This window comes from Oryctolagus cuniculus, chromosome Y (assembly GCF_051225735.1).
Source record: "Oryctolagus cuniculus isolate XC-2025 breed Fujian yellow rabbit chromosome Y, ASM5122573v1, whole genome shotgun sequence".
In the NCBI taxonomy this organism is placed as follows: domain Eukaryota; kingdom Metazoa; phylum Chordata; class Mammalia; order Lagomorpha; family Leporidae; genus Oryctolagus; species Oryctolagus cuniculus.
In genome coordinates, this window is record NC_142889.1 from 26,961,652 (window position 1) to 26,979,516 (window position 17,865).

Sequence of the window (17,865 nt, forward strand, 5' to 3'; positions counted from 1 at the left end):
CCACTATGAAATACTAATATAATAATTAATAGCTCTCACTGTGATCAGCTATTTGTACTCTGCAATTAAATATATGAGAATAATATTATTGAATGCCTTGCACTTCTAAAATTGTAGGGACCTCAGACTGCATATGTCAACTCAAGTTGCACTTGAGTAATCTCCAATCTATAGATTAAGAAGTATGTCTGAGTTAGCACAGCTTTTAAATGGTGGAGTTGGGTCTTGAACCCAGGAAACGAAACTCGCAAACTCAGTGTTCTTTCTCCTACATCATGGACAGTCTCTTACTTGTTTCTTTGACCTTAAATCTAATAGAAAGTATTCCCTATACTGATTAAAAAAAAACACCACCACAGAAATCTGTGTTAAAACATTTTGTATTTACAATCTTTGCAAAGTTGCTTTCTATATTTGGGAACTCAAAGTCATGTGGATTTGATCAAAGTTCTGCCACCATGGTCAAGTGAAACTTCAATCTTTATAGTGATTAAATTGGACTATTGGTTGATGAAAAGAATTAAGTGTATTCACTGTAAAGTGAACTTGACTTTTGAAATTTATTGGCTCTGGGTAAACTATTTTACTTAGCCTGATTGTTACAACAGCATGAATGCTGTTGAATGCTAAGTACATTGCCCATGAAGTGGTCCTACCAGTGGGATCTTATCAAGGTCAAGGAAACCAGCAGAATGGATATTGTTAGGGATACCTGGACACTGAATCCACTTCTTCCTCCCCAGGTGCAGATACTGACTTGATATTTAGAGTTCCGTTCAAGAACTAGGATGACCATGTATATGTCAACATGGGCTTAACAGAAGTGCAAAAATTATTTGCGACCACCTGAAGAGAGATGGAAATTAAAAAAAAAAAAACTGTAGGAGGAAATGCTTGCACAGTAAGCAATGGGCTTTCCAGACCAGTGAGTCCCTACTACTGACAGCAGGTTCTCATGGCAGGAGGGAGACTAGAAAAATTATGTTAGGAGTATTACTGGGTTGAACCTTAAGGAATTACATAATTCAAATTATTTTGACCCACAAAAAAGTCAAATTCATGAAATTCATGTGTTTTAACTAAATACCTATTTCAGCTCCATGACCTGGATGGTTATCCTGCAAAATTTGTTTCCTGCAAAATTTTAACCCAATTGAAACACATCTATTTCTTGTCAGTTTCCAGTGCAATGAATGGATGATACATCCCAACTCATGTGCTCAAAAGTATAAATAGATTGAAAAATTAGAACAGGGGTCAGCAAATTTTTCTATACAGCCCAGATAGTATATATTTTAGTCCTGTGGGCCCATCTGTCTCTATTTCTGTATTTTCTCACATCTGCCATTACAAACTAGAATCAACCAAAAACAGCCCCAAGCAATACATAAATAGGTGTACATAGCTCTATTCCAATAAAACTTTATTTATAAAATAGATGCCAGTCAGATCTAACATACATACCATAGTTTGCCAACCCCAAGCTAGAATTTAAATGATCCAGTAAAAGAATAGCAGATACATCATCAAACAAGTAGGAAAATGTAACATTTGGTTGCAACAGAGGAATTACATGTGAAAAATATGGGGCGATATAGATAAAGGGGAAGGAAAGTAAATGGGTAAAATTGTCATCAAATTCTAATTAATGTAAATGTTCAAACCTAAGGAACAACTACCTTCAATAAGCATACACCAACATCAAAACCTAAAAAAAAAAGGTTACAAAAGCCACTATTATCCTAACAGTCACCTCCATTTCCAAAGGTCATCCAAATCAAAGCTAGAAGAACCAAAATACCTGAACATCTGTGTTAGATGGTTCTTGCATGTTGCTTGTTCCTAATGTTGTATTTTCCCACCACAGGAGGGGTTCTCCACCATCTAGTGAAATAGGAAAACCAATATGGCCTGGGAGTGAGAAACCCTAAAGTAGAGTCCTACAGTTAGAATCAGAAGAAAATGTTCTAGTCTTTGATCAAAGGTTTCCATGTAAAAAATGAAGGGGTTAATTTATTACCATATATTCTACTAGCACATATATATTGTCGTTCTACACACTTAGTCTATTTATTCTTTCAACAATCCTATATGAGAAAAATAACACATTAAATTAAGATAAATTTCCACTTGAACTTTAAATGCATATATAAAGTACCAGACAGACACATGAACTTTTTAAAAAAGATTTTATTTATTTCTTTGATAGGTAGAATTACAGACGGAGAGAGAGAAAGGCAGACGGTCCTCTGTTTGCTGGTTCACTCTCAAAATGGGCCACAAAGGCTGGAGCTCAGCTGATCTGAAACCAGGAGCCAGTATCCTTTTTCTAGGTTTCCCATATGGGTGCAGGTGCCTAAGCACTTGAGCCATCTTTCACTGCTTTACCAGGCAATAAGCAGAGAGCTAGATCAGAAGAGGAACAGCTTGGGCATGAATAGGTGCCTTTATGGGATGCCAGTCCTGCAGGCAAAGGCTTTGCCTACTACACCACAGCACTGGCCCCATACAGGAACTTTTACTGCTAAGATCTATCAATAGGTACTGTTACCACCTTACTGAGAAAGCTTCCTCATTTCTCACATGTGACTTAACACTGTCATCTTCTATGGTTTAGGGTGACTGTATCCAGGCCAACACTCTGCTGGATATCAGCTTTTGTCTTCAGGGAGAAAACAGACACTATCCACTGTATAACTTAAAGCCAAGCTTAATTCAACTACAAAGCCAATTATAACTGGGCCACTGGGCACCAAGCGTATGCAGAATTGTAAGTCCTTTAAAATGAGCCAGTGATAATTAGCTCTGTGTTTTGCTTTTGGATTTGGGTCAGATTCATGGTGATCAGGGCCTTGGGTTCATGATCATTATCTTACACAGAGACCTAAATAGAATTACATTGAAGCCTTCATGGATCAGGTTCACATAGGCCATCTGCTCTGGGGAAATTTTGGCTTCTTTTTTTTTTTTTTTTGACAGGCAGAGTGGACAGTGAGAGAGAGACAGAGAAAGGTCTTCCTTTGCCATTGGTTCACCCTCCAATGGCCACCGTGGCTGGCACACTGTGCTGATCCGAAGGCAGGAGCCAGGTGCTTCTCCTGGTCTCCTGGGTGCAGGGCCCAAACACCTGGGCCACCCTCCACTGCACTCCCTGGCCACAGCAAAGAGCTGGCCTGGAAGAGGGGCAACCAGGACAGAATCCAGAGCCCCAACCAGAACTAGAACCCAGTGTGCCGGCGTCACAAGATGGAGGATTAGCCTGTTGAGCCATGGCACCAGCCTCTGGGGAAATTTTGGATGTGCTCTCAGCAGAACAAAAGAACCAGATTCCTGATCACTCATATTTCAATGCTGGCCCAAATCTGCCATTATGGAACCTGTAGATGTTCTGAAATTCAACTGACTCTATGATTTTTAAAGGGCTATTTTGTTCAGCACTATCAAAGTGAACAATATGGATGTGAGGCCAGATGTTTTGGATTCAATTGACTTCAGAATTAAAAATATCAAGGACATTGAGGAATAAGGCCCCATTTTTGTTTCTTTGAGTTCTTTCAATCAACTACAGTCTTTAGAATAATGTTGAAACAAAATTTATTCTCAGCAGCTAAAGCTTTGTTGCTTGTTTTCCTTCTACAATCCAGGGCACATAGCAAACAGTATTTAGATTTACAGAGTTGATACAAACCAGAAAAAGAGGGACCCTCCTTGAAATGATCTCAGTTTTTTTGTCTCTGCAAGGTTTGAACTGAGAATTTCATGACTATAGGCTATTTGATATGATGTGTTCTGACAAAAACAGTGGAAACTCTTCTTGCCATCACAATTTTAAACGATACCAAGATAAACTTCAACATACCCACTAGTATGTCCAAGACCCATAAAGTATTACAAAGAGAACACCCAAGGACATCATAAAAAAAAAACAATGAATTTACTTCTATTAATATTTATTTTAAAACAGAGAACTTCAATTATTACTGTTCAAATAACACCACTGATTTTTGAAACATTTATATATATATACTGTACATAAATGCATTTCAAAAGATTTATTTATTTATTTGAAAGGCAGTTATCCACACACACACACACACAGAACTTTCACTCACTGGTTCACTTCCCAAATGGCCACAAGGGCTAAAGTTGGGCCGGTCCAAAGTCAGGCAATTGTTCTGAGTCCCACACATGGGTGTAGAAGCCCAAGAACTTGTGCCATAACCTGCAGCTTTTCCAGGCACAGTAGCAGGGAGTTGGATCAGGAGTGAAGTATCTGGACTCCAAAGGGCACCCATATGCAATGTTGGTATTACAGGCAATGACTTTACCCACTACTACTACACAATGCCAGCCCCCACATACACATTTTATATTTTACCTCTAAACTGCTTATTCAAAATTTAATAATAATTTCTCATAAAATAAATTTATATTTTAAAACAAAAATGGTTTACTACTCATAAATGTATCCCACATGATACGAATATTCTAGTGATTTAGTGCTTACTAATGTAAGAAGATAATTTTCCCACTTTGTGACATGGTTATAAGATTTAAAACTGATTGTCTTGTCTATTGAGTTTACTTATTTTTTTTTTTTGACAGGCAGAGTGGACAGTGAGAGACAGAGAAAGGTCTTCCTTTGCCGTTGGTTCACCCTCCAATGGCCGCTGTGGCCAGCGCGCTGCGGCCGGCGCACTGCGCTGATCCAATGGCAGGAGCCAGGTGCTTCTCCTGGTCTCCCATGGGGTGCAGGGCCCAAGCACTTGGGCCATCCTCCACTGCACTCCCTGGCCACAGCAGAGAGCTGGCCTGGAAGAGGGGCAACCAGGACAGAATCCAGAACCCCGGCCGGGACTAGAACCCGGTGTGCTGGCGCTGCAAGGTGGAGGATTAGCCTAGTGAGCTGCAGCGCCAGCCTAGAGTTTATTTATAATACATTTTATGTTATTAATTGAAAGCTTTGAAAATCTGTCAGTACCCAAAATATTCTCTCCCCCCAGGGAATCACTGAATTACACCATAGCTTGATGATTTATTATTCCTCAACAAAGCACTGAGTTCTCCATTCTGATGTTTATAATTACAATATGTTGACTACAGCCAGTTTTATCATTCTAAGATCATTTCTGCTTTATACAGAAAGCTCTTGCTATCAAATATTAAGTCTTCCGGGGAAAAAGTTAAAAAGTTTAGAGCAGAGGTTTCTCAGTACAGGTTACAGTATTAGTACAAATATGGCAGACTATATAAACAGCTTAGCATATCACGTACAGGATTTCTTCATTTCTGAATCAGATGAATTTCTAGAATTATAAGGCTTAACCAACAACCATGAAATTAAGATAGACACCTACGACAATGACTGTTGACTTTCAATGTAATTTCTGTTAAGTACTTTAGCTGTGTTATTTATATTTCATCTTCTAGGACATAAAATACTTTATATAGATTATAATATTCAACAAGGCCAAAACTGTATATCAACCTTTAATTGTTGGGTTTATATGTTTGTCCTAGAAGACGATTCAGCTAGCTACAGTTATAATATTCATCCATAAAGTTAGTTTCCATGTCTGATTAACCTATAATTGTTAACTGTGTCAATAAAAACATTTTAATACAACTATCATTTTAATGTTGATAATATTCATCAAACATGTAGATTTGGGGAGAAATGCAAGAAAGCTTACTTTTAAAAAGATTAAATTATGACAGTACTCCAGTGAAGCCATATAATATACTTACATAATTTTGATGATACCATAACATTAGGGGAATTAACTGGTTATGTTGCTTACTCATGAGGAAAATGGTCTTTGCCTAGTAGAACTAACTATACTCTCTTTTGTCTTGCTAAACTAGTCCCCAGACAGTGGATTTTCTAAAATTACTGATTGTGGTCATCCTGGTTTCATGAACTTATGTGAAGGTAATATAATCATATCACATATGCCTTAGTGAAAGAAAGGAGTCTGCTACCTACAAATAGATTTCACTTGGGGGTTTTACTACATCTACTAATCCTACAAGTACTTTGAAGGACCAAATAACTTTTTCATCCTCATGAACCCAGATACAGAAGTATAGTTTTTTTAAGAGAGAAAAATAGATCTACCTCAAAAGAAATAGTTGCAGGGCATAGCCAATATGTTCTATCAGGAGTAGGAGAATATGTATGGGGTTGGGTCCTGAGGGTACAGGACAAAATTAGAAAAGGGGCATTTCTCAAAGTGAGAGCACTCATTGAAAACAAAGGATTTTACTATCAAGAATTCCAAATGGTGATGGTAATGCTAGCATGACATCTGAAATTGAATAAAAATAATCCATGTTAAGTGAGGTAAAAATACCTGAATTGCTGTGACAGAGAAACAATCGAAATCTCACAGTAATTATGCTTCAGTTATTAAATTAATACAGAAGTATATTTAAAATTGAAAAGCTTATAAAATGACTATTTTTCTACAAGAGGCCCAAAGACAATCCATTTATGAAACTTATAAAATGTGTGTTGGTGAGAAGGGCACTGTCATTGCTGAGTACCACAGAGGTGAATCTTCTCTCTAGGTCACTCCTGATGGTGGGAAATGTCATAAACACTGGGAACTCAGCAATTTGAATGCTAAGATTCCAAAACAATAATAATAGGGACTTGGTGGAAGTACTTAACTATTGAAGCAAGCTGTGTTCACTTTGAATAAGAATGAAATAGCAGCCAAGGGTACTTGATCAAGAGAGCTATGGAAATGCTTATTATAGCATGCATCCATAGAAACAACATGACTTCTCAGATAAAAAGGGCAGTGCTCAACTGATGCAATCTAAACACTTTAAGATCAGTTCATAAGACAAGTGAGAGCACATGTTCCATCAGTCAAATTTCTGTTGTTCCTGTACATAAGCCAGTTTTCAAATACAAATCTCAAGATGACAAGTTCCCAGATATGTGTAACATCACATCAAGCATATATGTTAACATTCTTGCAGTCTCTAACTAAAACAATCTGTCACATTTATGTGGGTAGTTGCACAGTGAGGGGAGATAAATGCCTTAATATTTTTGACCTGTATATCCTAAGTATAAAGCAGAATCACAGTCCTATTTTGGAGTAGCTGTGCATGGGGCACTGGTAGAAAACAGTGTTCTAGTCCAAGGTTAGTTTTCAAAGAGTCTACTGGTTCCCCAAGCCCAGCATAGCTAATTTCACTGGTCTCAAGCTGTAGAATTGGAAGGGAAATACGGAGTAATGGGAAGAATTGGTTTCATGGCCTATAGTGTAAGAGTAAGTCCAAGTGAAATCCTCTAGCCATTCTTCCAGCCATAAATAAGTCAAAATCTATGTGACAATCAGAAGCAATGGGTATTAGATAATATTCAGCTATCAATTTTGAAAGTTGGGATGATGGTACTGGATTTATGTTCTTAAAAAGTATTATCTGCTTACATGCTACCCTTAAAAACTAAATAAAGCAGGAGGCAGAGATAGTGAACCCAACATATCCAGATTTAATTCATCAGTTGAAACATAACAAAGCCAGATACTGGAGAATGATGTTAGACTATCATAAATTCCATCCATGCCAAGGATCAGAAATGGTAAATGAGAGGTGGGAAAGAACAACACCAGAAATGTAAACCATGGCCTTAAGAATGATGACCATAAGAGTATCCTAAGGGCTAGCCTTTTTCTTAATGACCCAGCAGGGCTAGGCTGAGTTGAAGACCAAATGGCCTATGATTCAGTTCCCAATAAGGCTATGATTATCTATGCCATGAGCCAGTAAACAGGTGACTGTCATCCAGAGGGGTGCCTGTGGGGTTCCAGGCCTAGTGTGCCAGGGGCTAGCTACTGGTGGCTATCTGCGTAGATGGGCCACCTGGATGTCAAGGAAGGACTAGAGGAAGCCATGAGATTTACTTGAAATGAGTCATCTTAGAAGTCCCTCTCACCACCACATCAGTAGAGAGCATTCTGACTTTGTTGTGGATGGCCAGATTGGGTGCTAGCCTGTGGATAATGGATGGAGAGAAGTCAGGGAGAACAGCACCTGGTGGTACACTGGATAGGTAGCACAGCAGGAGTCTGATGCTGTGAAGACTCCTTGGATGGTTGTGCCTGGGAACTTTAGGGGCTGTGATCATCAGAGCCAGGAGAGTGGGTTTGGCCTCCACTGGGAGTTCTCATAGAATAGTAGATGAATCAGCATTTGGGAACTACACTTAAGATAGATCTTTAGAGGCCCACATCCTGCATCTGAGCACATAGGTTTGCGACCCCACACTACTACCAATCAAGCTTCTTGCTAAAATACACTCTAGAAGGCAGCAAGTGATAGCTCAACAACTTGGGTCTCTGCCACCCAGACTGAGTTCTGGGATCTTCACTTCAGGCTGGCTCAGTCCCAACTATTGTGAACATTTGATGAGAGAATCAGTGGATAGAATATCTGTCTTAGTGCCTTTAACATGAATAACACTGATTAAAGTTTTAATAAACTGCTGAGCCCAAATGTGGCAGAATGGGACTACTCTGGTCTTCTTCCTGTCCCATGGGAATGCAGTCAGATAAACTCTATGAAAAACACCTAAATGCCTCAGCAGCTCTTTTCTCAATTGTGTACCATCATTTGATGTAAGAAAATTTATGCTGCAATATGCAATTTGTCAGTCTCCAAACAAGCATTCTGCACCTAGGACACCATCAACTGTGCTTTCGAGATGATCTTGGCATCATTTCAGGATGGCTATCAGCTCTCCAGTCCCTGTCTGTTGAGTTACAGATCACTTCCTGTCAGGAACATATGTGCACCAGGTGTGTCTTTCTCACTGAGTCTTTGTCTTGGGTCTTTGAACAGGCTTTGTATTTCCATCTCTATCAAAGGTCATACCTTGGTATGGAGTTCCTTAGTACGGGCAGCAATCTTCCTCTTCCTAACTGATAGTAGATGTGGCCATCACTTATGTGCTAGGCTGGAACAGTAAGAACCTGAAGTGCAGGCAGCAGTCACCTGGTGCTCTCAGAATCACTATTTCACAGCTCCCAAAACTCTTGTTTATGCAGTTTAGAGGACCTGAGTCTCAAATAATCCCTTAGGATCAGTCATGCTTATAGACTGCTGCTAGAAGCACACAATACACATTATGGGGTATAAGATATCCCTTAAGAAGCTGTAGTGTCTAACTGGGAATGTATGAAGCAGAGGTGGTGTGATGCCCTGGGTGATTCTGTGGATTTTGTTAGCAGTGTTAGCCCAATGTCCAGCAGACAGATTTCTTTTTTGGGGGGGGAGGGGGGGCAGCGCCATGGCTCAGTTGGCTAATCCTCCGCCAGTGGCGCTGATACCCCGCGTTCCTTTTTTTTTTTTTTTTTTTTGACAGGCAGAGTGGACAGTGAGAGAGAGAGACAGAGAGAAAGGTCTTCCTTTTTGATGTTGGTTCACCATCCAATGGCCGCTGTGGCTGGCGCGCTGCAGCCGGCACACCGTGCTGATCCAAAGGCAGGAGCCAGGTGCTTATCCTGGTCTCCCATGGGGTGCAGGGCCCAAGTACTTGGGCCATCCTCCACTGCACTCCCTGGACACAGCAGAGAGCTGGCCTGGAAGAGGGGCAACCGGGACAGAATCCGGAACCCCGACCGGGACTAGAACCCGGTGTGCCGGCACCGCAAGGCAGAGGATTAGCCTAGTGAGCTGCGGCGCTGGCCCAGCAGACAGATTTCTAACTCTTGCAGGACAAACAACAGAACCTTTCTGCAGCCTCATTTGCATGACCATTCATGTAGAGGATATTAAAGATTCTCCAGTAAAATTGTTAATATAATCAAATACAACAAAGTTTCATAGTACAAAATAAGCATAGTAAAAGTAGCTGTCTTTTTATAAACTAAAAATTAACAATAATAAAGGAAATAACAAGAACAACTGAATTTTCAATAGCATCAAAAGGAATAAAATAATTAGGAATAAATTTAACCAATGAAATAAAATATCTAAACACTGAAAACTATAAAGGATTACTGAAAGGAATTAAAGATGGCCCAAGTAAATGGAAATATATCCTGTGTTTGTGGATTATAAAATATATGTAAGAAATCAGTATTGGGGCTGGCTTTGCGGTATAGTGGGTAAAGCTGCTGCCTGTGATGCTGACATTCTTATGGGAACTGGTTCAAAACCGGCTGCTCCACTTTTGATTTAGCTCCCTGCTAAAGCACCTGGGAAAATCAGTGTAGCATGGCCCAAGTCCTTGGGTTCATGCCACCCACTTGGGAGACCCAGAAGAAGCTACTGGCTTTGGCCTGTTTCAACCCCAGCTGTTACAGCTATTTGGGGAGTGAACTAGTGGATGGAAGATCTCTCTCACTGTATGTAACTATGTCTTTCAAAAAATTTTTTAAAAAGAAAAAAACTTTCATTAAAAATGAAATCAATATGATCCGAAGTGATCTATAAATTCAACATATTTTTATAACATTCCAATACTTACATTTAGCAGAAATTTAAAAAAAAAAAAAACTATACAGAAAATTCACATGGAATGTCAACAATTCAAATACACAAAGTATTACTGAAAATATGATAAATATCAGAGGTTTCACATTCCCTTAATTCAAAAGCAAAAGTCATCAAAACAATGCATTATTACTGCAAAAACAGATAGACCAAAGGAGCAGACTACAGAGGTTAAGTGTGGGCATTTGGCCCATCATTTAAGATGCTGGCTAAGATACCTTCACTCCATATTACAGTTCAATGTTTAGCTCTGACTCCTGACTCCAGTTTCTTGTCAATTTGGACTCTAGGAGGCAGTGGTGATGGTACAACTAGCTCCCTGCCAGCCAAATAGGAGGCCATGATTGTGTTTCTGGCTTCTGGCTCTGGTCTCAGTTCTATGCCAGACCTGGTTACTGCAGAAATTTGGGGAGTGAACCAGAAGGTAGGAGCTCTATCTCTATGTAGTTCTCAAATATAAACAAAGAAAATGTTACAGATAAATAATTAATGTAATAATTTATGCTAATAAAAGGAAATCAAAATTTGATAACCTCATTATGATAGAGGAAAAATTTTGACTAATGCAGTTTATGATTAAAACCCTAAACAAACTAGGAATTGAAGAGAACTTCAAGAAGGGCACCTATGGGAAATCTACAGTAAACTCCTATAAGATGAAAACAAACCGCAAATACTCTTAGAAGTTCTACTCAACAGTGTATTAGAGGATTCTGCTAAAGACCTCATAATAAAAAATTCAACTCTCCAAATTAGAAACAAAAGAGCAAACTTGGCTTGTAATGCCTAACACATAATCTTGTATGTAAAATATATCCTAAGGAATTCACTATAGACCCACTCAAAGTAAAATTCAGTAATGTTGCAAAATATAAAAGATTCAAGTATCAATCATATTTCTGTTTAGTAGCAATGAACATTCTGAAAATATAATCAATGAGAACATTCAATGTAGCATCACAGAATGAAAATAGCACTAATGAAATTAAAATAAGACCATGGATTTTATACTAAAATTACAAAGTATAATTAAAAAGCATAATAAAATGAAGCAGTGATTTCAGTAACACATTTTAATATTACAAAAGATGTATGCTTAAAGTTAATCATTGTGAAAATGCAAATCAAAGCCTCTGGACAATCCAACTTCACATTCAATAAAATGACTGATTCAACTATAGGTAAACAAACTTCCAATAAAACTGTGAGACCACTAGGAAAAATAATTTGGCAGTTTCTCAGCATGTTTTACATGGGATTATTGATTGCCTCAGCAGTTTCCTTCCAAGATACATCACTAAAAGATACAAAGCCCGCATGCACCCAAATACTCACTTCAGCAATATTCATGAAACCCAAATGTGAAAGCAACCCAAATACTGATGTGGAAAAACAACAATATGTAGTATATCTTTTATAATGCTATACTATTTAGAAATCAAAAATAATTATGAAATGACAGACTACAAAAGTAATGAAACCCAAAAAAGGGAAAAAAGAGAGAAAAGAAATAAAAAGCAAAACCACACATACTGTAACACTATATGATTCCAATTATGGGTCAGTCCAGAAAAGGTCAATGTCTGGAGACAAAATTTGGATTAAGACCTGTCTGGGACTAATAGTCATGAAGAGGTACTGTAAATAATATGAAACATTTGTGGAATTAATGAAAATGGGCTTATCTTATACTGTGCATATGATTATATGACTCCCAAAGTAGTACAAAGCATGGAACACACACTGAAAACATGGGACAGTTAGGACTGCACAGACAGGCTCATGAGTTTGGGCTTCACAGAAGAAACTAAAAACCAGTAAATATGAGGGGGCTTCAAGTATTTTGTGGAACATGAAATTAAAATATGTTCATTTTATTTCAAAAATATTTGAAAGCATGAATATGAGAGGACTTCAAATTCATGGACAATATTTTGTATGAAAGAACTATACATATGTTTCAAGAAATTTCTGCATCAAAATTAACCCAACATTTAATTCCACATTTCTTGTTGATATTGCCCTAATTCTAATTAATTCCATATACACTTTAAGAAATAATTAATTTTTTTCTTACATGAAACAGTTTAAAATATTAATCATTAATTTAAGATAAAATACTGCCTCCTGATTGCTCCACTTAACATGACAAAATATCAGTCCATGTGTTCTAGATTACATTTGTATTAATAAACTACTTCCAAAGATCACATTAATTGTGATACTAATTTAAATATTTCAACAACTTGTAACATTATACACTAAGTAAAATGTTGTTTTTTAATTTTTTATTGAAAATAATTGTACATATCTATGGAATACAGTATGAGCTTTTAATCCATGCATATTGATCAAATCAGGGTAAACAACACATTCCCTTCTCAAAATCACAATTCACAATTCTATTTGTTCATAAAATATAAGATTATGGACTATAGTTACTCCAATATGCTATGTAACACTAGGAATTTACTCCTATAATTTAACTCTGATTTGGTACCAATTATTCCATGCAGTTTTTACAAATTCATTAATTAATTACTGTGGAAGAAAAAGAGATTGCACAGAGACAGAGAGGAAGAGAGAACACCCTCATCTATTTGTTCACTTCACAAATGCCCAATAAAGCTATGGCCATGCCAGACCAAGCTGAAGCCAGGAACTCAACCTGGGTCTCTTAGGTGGGTGGCAAGGATTCACTACCTCAACTATCACTCCCCCCCATCCAGGAACACACATTAGCAGGAAGCTGGAAGTGGAAGATGTAACTTTAGCCCAGACACCCCAATATGGGACATGTGCATTCTAAACAAGGTTGTAACACAATGTCCATCCCTCCTGGAAAGTTCTGAATTACCTCCACATCTCTGGCTTGCAGAGAGAGAACACAGCCCCATGAGCCCAACCCCATCACTGCACGGTCTGTTTCTCCCCATCATCCCAAACTCTTCTCATGTCCCTCTCCCTGAATTCTCCCCTTCTGTGGTATCCCAATACAGACAGGGCAGAGCAGCAGAGCACAGCAGGATGGGCCTGGGAGATGAGATAGCAAGTGATGCTAAAACTGGACTCTGCCAGTTTCTACCTTATCACTGTCCAGCTCCAGGCACAGCATCAGGGGTGCTTGATCAAGTGACAATGGGTTCACTGAGTGTACTCATTGGACATTTTGGGGGCCAGCATTGGAGGCAGGGGCAAATTGGCCATCCACATGCCAGAATCTGAAAGTGAATCATTATATTACACCATGCCTGAAAATCAATCCAAATGGATTGAAGGCTTACACAGAAGATCTCAGAACTTAAAGCTCCTTAAATACTGGGAGAAAATCCATTGGCTTTAGCATCAGCAATAATTTGGATATGACACAAAATGCATAGGTGACAAAAGCAAAAATAAGGAAGTAGGATTGCAAAAAAACAAAATGAAAATGGAATACTTTCATTTTCATTTGGAAAATATTATATTTAGTGAAGGAAGTCAGTCTCAGAAAGACAAATACTAAATGAACTCCCTGATCTGTGGTATGCCTCAAAGGTAATCTGTAGAAATGCAAGTGACACTTTGAGATGTAATGACGTTGAACAGCCCTTGTCTCCAGTATTGAGGAACAGTGTTTTTTTTTTTTTTTTTTCACGCTATTTGTTTAACTCTTTATTTAGTGTAGGGTTAATCTTTTGCATTTAAAGTTAATAGAAAATATATCTTAGATAAATCTTAGCAAAAAATAAGGTTGGGAATAGGAGGGGGAAGAGGAAGAAGGGTGGGGGGTGCAGGTGAGAGGGAGGCCAGGATGGAAAGGATCGCTATGCTCCTAAATTTGTATTTACAAAATGCATGAAGTTTTTATATCTTAAATAAAAGATTTATAGGTTTAACACAAAGCTGAAGATGTCACCAGAGCTGTGGCATAGCAGAGAAAAATGGGAGACCCAAAAGAAACTCCTGACTTGTGGGTACAGATCAGCCCAGCTCTGGCCATTGCAGCCATCTGGGGAGTGAACCAGAAAATGGAAAATGTCTCTTGCTGTCTCTCTGCTTCTGTCTCTGTAACTCTCCTTTCAAATAAATAAATATTTTTAAAAACTGAAGAAAGATTCTGCATACTAACAGAAAAAATTAAAAAAGAAATAGATGGGAGAAAATCTTGGCAGATGATAGTAAGAGTAATGCAATAATATAAAGAACATACATATTGCAAAAGCAAATAGTGTAATAAAAATGGACAAAGTATTTGATGAGATTTTCCAATCAACGTATGCAAGCAATCATATGAAAAATGGCTCAGCAATGCTAATAAAGACCATAATGCCTACTACCTCACATAGGCTAAAAAGATATTATCAAAAAGTAAAATAAAATCAAAAGTGTCAAATGCTGAATCAGATGTGGAGAAAAGCAAATTCTGACATTTTTCACAATTTGGATCTAAAAGTACCGATGTGGACATTACACTATTTGGAATATCACAGAGAATGATAAATACCACATATCTCATGTATATGTGGAATATAATAAAGTCAAATGAAAGACAGAACAGAATGGTGATTACCATGAGCCTGAGAGTGGAGGAAATGGAAAGATGTTACTGGAACAATACACATTTACAATTATGGGATAAATTAACTCCTTGAGATATAATATACAACACAATAACGAGATGAATACAGCATTAGATATAACTTATTAAAAACTTAAGTACTCTTTTAAGAACGATGTAAGTTGATGGATATGAAAGTTGGATTGTCCTAATAATTTCATGATATATATGCACATGGGGACTCCAAATGTTTTGTGAAAATAGGTTTAAAAATAATCTTAATTTTCCATATACGTTTGAAATTCCAGTAATGTATCAAAATATCAGGTTGCACGCCTTCAGTAAAAACCAATTTTGTCAATTGTACTCAAATAATCTTGAAAAATTACCTTGTTAAAATACAAATTAAAAAAAACTTAGGAATCTAAGTTTTACTTTATCTTTGGGACTGGGAAGGTAATCATGGAACAGAAATCTTTTTTAAAACACTCATAAATGTAACTGAAGTTTCTATTTTGAAAGTTCAAACACAGATGACAGCCTGTTAAGGGAATGTGTGCGTGATAAAATGACATTCAAGTATCAAACACAGTGTCCCCCTGCCCCACTAAAACCTGGACCAAAAGCCTTGAACCACACAGCTTTGATTTTAACTTGCCTAGTCTATAACACTGATATCAGACTCCCAGAAAGAGCTATGCTGAGAGGTCAGAGTTTGCGAAATGAGACCCTGCCTCTGACATAGTCAGAGTAGGGTCAGCCCTGGGATGAGAAGGGGAACCGAGGACCCCATAGAGGACAGCTGCTCGCCTGCATGCACCCTCCCACCCCCAGCACGGGTTCTCCCAAAGGACCGCTCACCCCCACTGCACAATCGGGGAAGATGGGCGACTGCTGCCACACAGCTGCCCAGAGATGGCTCCGGGCTGACAAGTCTGTGAGGAAGCGACAGGAAGCCCGGAGTCCCAGGTGCCAGTCCAGGCCTACACCGTGGAGCAGCGGGGGGCGAAGGAAGTGAGGTGCCAGCAGGGACATGAGGCCTGGGGACAACCTCCGGAGCCCTGCGAGTCCTGCCAGGCAGAACATCAACTTCTGCCAACTCCCCCCTACCCCTCCGCGCACTCCCTGTCCCGCACACTCACCTCTGCCAGGCGTCCTGCGTGAAGGAAGATCAGAAAACAGCGAACGGACGCTCCTCACCTTCTCAGGTTCCCATCCGTGAAAACTCCTCCTGGACCTCGCTCCACCGCAAAACCGGAAGACTACTGTGGCGTCAAGATCCCGCGTGATTGTGCATTGTTTATGCAAGCGCCCCTGATTGGACAGTTTGGGTAGCCGAGGGCACGCACACGTAATACAGAACGGAGCCAATCAGCACCCTCCACAGCGCAGACGCGTATCTTCAGGGGTCACAGGGGAGAAAAGTAGGGGCCGGTCCCGGGTTAGTTCTGACAGAGTCCTCACATCACCTGCCAAGCAGCAGGAGGGGTTTTCACCTCCTGGTCCTGCCACCTGCTGGCCCCTCCTGCCTCCCTGGTCCCTGTTCCTGAGAGGATCCTGCCTGGGGGTTGCAGCAGCCTACTTCATTCAGGTCAGTTACAATTTAGAGGCTGTTTATTGCCTTCTGAGCCTTTGTTTTTCTTTTAATTTTTCTTTTCATTCATTTTTTAATTTAATTTTAAGAATACTTAAATATATTGAATACTTTCATCCTTTTTTCCATTCCTCTTGCAGACTTTTTTCTAGTCTGCCTATTGTCCTTTAATATTATTTTCTATTCCTTGCTGTACTTAGTAATCCAGTGGATTTTATATATTTTATGTATTATTTATATATTGATTTTTCCAGTAATTTCATTTATCCTTGTATGTTTTTAGACTTCATAGTTCATCTCTGTATTAAAGCAGCATCCAATATAGTCACATTTTGTTACTTAGAAGTTGATTTTTGCACCTTATAGCTTCTTTTTACTGTTTCATTTCCCTGACTACTCCTGCAATAGAAAGCTGAAGACAGATAGTACAGGTATCATGGTCTAGGTTTACTCCCAGGAGGGGGAAAATCCAGTGATCCTGTACTAGTTGCACTGTTTTTGTAAGTTCCTTTCAATCTTGATCACAGTAATGAACTCACTAGCTTTTATTGTTTCAATGTTCTGCTAGCAGTTTTTAATTTTTTTACTAGATGCTGAACCTTATTAAATGCTTTACAACATGTAACCTACATGATGTGGTTTTTCTACCTGTAATTTTACCTACCTGGATGAATTGTCTGAGAACTTTAACAACTGTTTCATTTTTATTATATCTTGCTTGCTATTGATGTTTTCTTATGGGGTTTAATTTATTACATTATTACTTTGCTTTGGATACCTATAGCTCAGTTTATGAATGGATGCTTTTAAAAAACTTATTTTTTGGCCGGCGCCGCGGCTCAGTAGGCTAATCCTCCGCCTAGCGGCGCCGGCACACCGGGTTCTAGTCCCGGTCGGGGCGCCGGATTCTGTCCCGGTTGCCCCCCTTCCAGGCCAGCCCTCTGCTGTGGCCAGGGAGTGCAGTGGAGGATGGCCCAGGTGCTTGGGCCCTGCACCCCATGGGAGACCAGGAAAAGCACCTGGCTCCTGGCTCCTGCCATCGGATCAGCGCGGTGCGCCGGCCGCAGCGCGCCGGCCGCGGCGGCCATTGGAGGGTGAACCAACGGCAAAGGAAGACCTTTCTCTCTGTCTCTCTCTCTCACTGTCCACTCTGCCTGTCAAAAAAAAAAAAAAAAAAAAAAAAAAAAAAAAAAAAAACTTATTTTTTATTTCATAG

General features: G+C 39.1%; 1 long non-coding RNA gene across 2 annotated transcripts; it reads right to left on the reverse strand.

Moving 5' to 3' along the window:
* Positions 1–368: 368 nt before the first annotated feature.
* LOC149119424 (uncharacterized) lies at positions 369–16,373 on the reverse strand. 2 transcript variants are annotated; one of them, XR_016228581.1, is made up of 3 exons: positions 16,198–16,373; positions 1,802–1,884; positions 369–846 (listed from the first exon to the last, which is right to left on the reverse strand). It is a non-coding gene; the product is annotated as an uncharacterized LOC149119424 (long non-coding RNA). The 2 variants fall into 2 exon arrangements; XR_016228582.1 differs by lacking the exon at positions 369–846 and adding an exon at positions 1,469–1,708.
* Between the last annotated feature and the right edge of the window lie 1,492 nt (positions 16,374–17,865).